General features: G+C 32.7%; 1 pseudogene; it reads left to right on the forward strand.

Moving 5' to 3' along the window:
- The first annotated feature begins 3,203 nt into the window (after nt 1-3,203).
- On the forward strand, nt 3,204-3,303 carry LOC122103136 (annotated as a pseudogene).
- Nucleotides 3,304-5,399: the final 2,096 nt, after the last annotated feature.

Genomic DNA, 5,399 nt, shown 5'->3' on the forward strand with positions numbered 1-5,399 from the left:
AAAGAGAACTCACAGAAGAAAATATTTGCAGCAGATGTAGGTGATTCTTAACCTTAGACAATCTATTTAAATCTGTTCAAAATTCTCTGCTACCCAAAACTGCCCTTTTTGAACAGCTTTGTTTGCTTTTCCCAACACTACCCTTCATTGACTATTTAAAATTTTGAGAGGTCACATTCATCCTCTCTAGAGATTGCTGTTTGGTTGTGATTTTTGTGTGTTTTTGTATTGTGTTGTGTTTTCTAACTAAATTACAAAAGGTTTTGCAAGTGTATTACAAAAATATGTCCATCTAATTGTCCAATGCTCCTTGATCAGAGTGACTCCTTCTATCATTCTCAACCAACCCCTTCTCCAAGATTTATTTCAGATTTACCACTTCCTTTATCACATGTGTACATTGAGTATTCTAGCTGTACATGCCCCTTGTTCCATTTTTCATTCATTCTATGCCTTTACTATTATTCCTCTCTGGTTTCAACTTCCTGATAGTCATTCTGTTAAACTGTCTGTTAATATTTTGAAAGGTTTATATACATTCCACCGAGTTTTAATCCTGCATATACTTGAACTGATGTCAGCTTATATTTCCATAATTCATTCATCTGCAATAACAAGTTGCAAGACTGGAGATGTGAAGCACCTAGACATGATTTTATTCTCATCCATTTGGAAGATTAATCTTTAGTCAACAAGAAAGTTTAAATATGGCTTAGAATATATTCCTAACTACAAAATTTTATAAATGGCTTTGTAAAAAGGTTTGTGATTATTTTATTTTACATGGGATAATATTTTCTACTACCTATAAGTTTTGGAAAAAGAAGAAAACCACGATTTACTACTATAGAGGAATATGGTAGAAACAGAAGACAGATTTTATGTTTGTCATATCTCTGATGAGTACCCATATTCATGACTTTAAGTCATATTTCTTACTATGTTAGATAGATAGGGAAAACATAAAACAACATATGATAAGGCATCTATTTGTGACTTTTCAAAATATACCTTATTAAGTGATGAAACTTACTTTATTAGCTAGTTTTGGGGTTTGTATTATGGGAGGTTGTTCTATTTGACACATTTCTGGAAGGCACCTACTGAACAACACAAATGGTGGGTGGTACTATTTCTACACTTTAATGAATGGTTGAACCTGCTTGGCATTAGTGCTGGATAAATAAATCAACTCTATTGTAATTTGCACCCTAAACTTGAAAAATTTGTAATGTCACTATCGTCTACTTGTCAAATGTTATTTTGGTGAGTGTGATTTTTAAAAGATTATTTCAAAAGGAATCTGTTTTCAGGAGATTAAATGTAGGTTGTCATTTGTTTGTGAATGATAACATTTTTATACAACAGAACCAAGTTTTACTGAAGTACCAGTATTTTGAAGCATTAACGATATTCTCAATTAATGTTTTTGTGAATTATATTTGACCTGAAGTCAAGTTTTCCTAGCCTTGGTAGACTAATTATGGATCTATTGTTCTAGGAACTAATTTTTTGGCTTACTTATGCTGGACAGAAATCTTTCAGTAATCATCAGAAGAGGGGTATTAAAAATAATTTTGTGACATTTGTGATCTTGGTCACACATATGGGCTGGTCATTTGTTTGAAAGTTTGAATTACTGTACTTTCAGATTTTGTGATCTCATCTTTCATTTTAAGTTGCACTGCATTTCACAATTGCAAACTGCTAATTCCGGTGTCATAAGGAATTGAGATGGATTTTCAATTACTTTCTGTTGACATGTTTCATGAGTCTAGGTGAGAAATCTTGCCCTTGTTATCTGATGAAACAGATAACTGGGACCTGGGATCCTAGGACCCATGGGTCCTGCAGAAGAGTAATGCATTTTAGATATCATATCATAAAATTTGGGTATAATCAGTAGGAAGGCTTCCGAAATTGGAGAAAAATATTTTGGAATCAGTGAGTTAAAACAATAAACAGAGCAGCAGAGTATAGTCCATTATAGATTAGAGGAAAACAACAATTTTTTTTTACAATGTGAATTCAGAAGACCAAGAACACTTAGAAGGTATCAAAAGTTTATACCAAAGACATTGCATTGATACTTTTTATATTCAAATGTACATTCTAAACCTTATTATTTATATTCCAATCTATTTATTGAAATAAATATTTATTTATTTGTCAAATTATCAATTAATTCTAGTAAGTTTCACTGTGTGAAATAAAATATTAGCACGTATAAAGATAAAATATGTAACTATATATAATATAAGAAAAAGGCACATGTTTTTCAATGTACTGTTGTGGTTAGGGTATCAAAGGCAACTGTGTTTTAAAGTATTATTCCATTATTTCTACCTCAGTGTTGGTAGAGTTGGACCTAAAGCTTTACCATTTGTAGATTTACAGCCTAGAGGCAAGAGGAAACAATGTGATAAACATTACCAATTTAAGGCCTAATATCAAGGAGAAACATATAGACTTCTCTTGTAACTATGAAAATATTGGGTGAAAGAAAGGCAGTAGTGTAAATTCCTGCCTGGTTGGATGGTAGACTGGCCAGGACATTAGGTAATCATGCATGTCAAAACTTTTTCACCTTCTTGGCTTTAGCTACTTTTGAAATATTAGGTATAAGAAACAATTATATTTTGATAAAATACCTTCTAGTCTAAACGATTCTGTCTTAATTGTTCATCTCTCTATGATCCTTTTTAACTAATATTAGTTTTGTTCCAGTAAGACAATCTATGCTGTCAGGGTAAGATATTCTGGTTGGTCTGTTGCTACATGGAAGAAGAGTAAAGGGTCAGGTAGACATTTGTGCCAGTAAGACCTCATTTAGGAATTTTAAGCTGCAGAAGTTTAGAAGGAGCTCTTAAGCCAGGCTTGCTTTGAATCCATTAGCTCCACAAAGCTAACTCAGTTGATAAATAAGTACTTGAAAAGCTATCACCTTTGGACCTAGCTATAAAGGCTTCAAAGTATGATCAAATTTAAAATGAAAAAGACTTAAAATAGTCATTGACAAAAAAATTGCAAATGTGAGCAATCGACCAAACAATATGTTTTTTCCAATATACACAGAATTTTAGAGAAGTAAGATCAATAGCATTTTTAGGAACAATAAGGTTTCCTGGTTACAAAAAGTCAACTAAGGATATATGCCTTTATAAAGATTGCATCATTAACTACTTAACTTTACAGGATACTACATGCTTCAGCAGCACATTTACCCAAATTACAACAATATAGAGATTATCATGGCACTTGCACAAGGATGATATGAAAATTTGTGAAGTATTCCATATTTTTCATTCTTCAGATGTAAGAAATGAAAAACAGTTATTAAAAAATTGATTACAAAAATGCAAGTCATTATGTCAAAAATGAACTTTACAACTTTGGTGCGGGGAGGAGGCTAGTGAGGAGGATTGAGTGGGGGGGGGCAGAGGGAGGATGGGAAGGGATGGGAAGGGGAAACAAAGGAGGAGGCTACAATGCTGGATAAGAAATTTACTCATTATCTTGCCCATGTAATTGTAACCCCTCCGTACAGTATTTTCACAATAAAAAACTAAAAAAATACAAATGTAACAACACATATAATTCATTGAACTGAAAGTTAGTTAGACATCAGTGTATTAAATCCTCACCTTAGAAAGGCCTTTATATAGCATAATCTTTACAAAACTTTTGAAAGTAGATAACATTGTCATTTTATCCCAAAGAAGTAAAATACTATAAGGACTTAGGTAAAAAAGGAATCTTAAACTTTTTCTATATGGAATGCTATCTGAAATAACACATTTATTAATGAACCTATATATTATAAAACAATGTAGAATTCAAAGTATTATATCTAGGAGAGAATGAAATAGATTATGGACATTATACAAACAAAATACAGATTATTTTAAATTATACTTTTTTCAGACAAGCATCAGAAATATTTTCAGTTTCTGTACTACTCATTTCAACAGATAAGTTAAAATGATTTCTGATTTACAAAATCACAAACTCTGCAGAAATCATTATAGATGTATACAAACAACTCTTGAATACAATTTGACATCAAAGTCAGGCAATTCACTTGAAGAATACCATTGAATCCATGAATTTTTAAAGTAAGATATTGCCGTTGCTCTGTATTGTGAAAATATTTTGTACAGACACAAAGATGGATTGGCATTTTTGAAAATTAAGAAACTTAACCAAACCATTATGACTTAGGAGAACAATTTTTACAGCCTTCCATAACTTCAACGAGGTAGTGATATGTATTTATTCTTTTGGCAATATTAAATGCAGTTTCTTTGAAGTTGTGCTTCAGACCTTGTTTGATATAATGCTTCAATAGAAGGAGATCCAGCACATCTTTGCTATTTCTATTCCAAGCAGCAAGATGCAAGGGGGTTAAGAGAACTTTAGTTTGGGCATTGGTATCTACATAGTGATGAACTAAGAAAGAAGCCACTCTTGTATTATTCAACATATAAGCACTGAGCAGGGGTGTCCAGCCATTCACAGTAATTGCATGAATATCTGCCTTGAGCCACCAACTCATGTAGGATTCCTGATGAAGAGAGGTATACTCATCATCATCCCTAGTATTCACATGAGTGGCCTTTTTGGAAAGTAGTCTCTGCACTGTAGTAAGCCGATTACTTTCAGCAGCCCACAGAAAAATTTGCTTGAGTACGTCTCCACTTTTTTTTGCAAATGATACCATTCCTCACTTTTTTATCTTGTTCCTTGTCTTCATCAGAATTGCCTAACCAGAGACACTGAGTACCAGTGGGAATCAGGTACACATGTATTCCCCAATAGATCACGTTGGTTGAACTGCTCAGAAAAATCCAGTGAATTTTCTACATCTGTTATTTCACCATGATTTTTTTCTCTTTTTCCATTTTTACTATTCGAAATTATTCTAACTGGAGAGTAGGGAATTGATAGAGAGCAGAGGAAATGTTTTCCTCCATATTGAAAGGTATAGACTGAAAATGAGGACCAGTGGTGTCTTCATGTGCAGCTTATTCTAGGAATGAGAAAATATGAAATAATGCCTTCTATGTAAATGATTTGGGGAATGGCAGAGCAGAAAGTGAAATGATGCAACCAAAAATATACAAGCAAGATAAATTAGGATAATTATGGAGCAGTCATATTATCTGTGAGAACCATGAAAGGGAGAGAGGAAGAGAGAGACAGATGTGCAATGACCTAGCTAGCCACAAAATCCAGGCCTCGGATCAATTTATAGAGAAAACAATTTTATTTTTTAAAAGAGATGGAAATAGAATTTATGTATTTACTTGAAATTAGTAAATACACTTTTAATAGCCTACATAAAGAGACATAGCTTTGACCAAATTACAGACAAGGATCTAAATCCCTGATAATTCTAT

The sequence above is a fragment of the Dipodomys spectabilis genome, unplaced genomic scaffold, assembly GCF_019054845.1.
Source record: "Dipodomys spectabilis isolate Male_0828 unplaced genomic scaffold, ASM1905484v1 ptg001863l, whole genome shotgun sequence".
NCBI classification, from domain to species: domain Eukaryota; kingdom Metazoa; phylum Chordata; class Mammalia; order Rodentia; family Heteromyidae; genus Dipodomys; species Dipodomys spectabilis.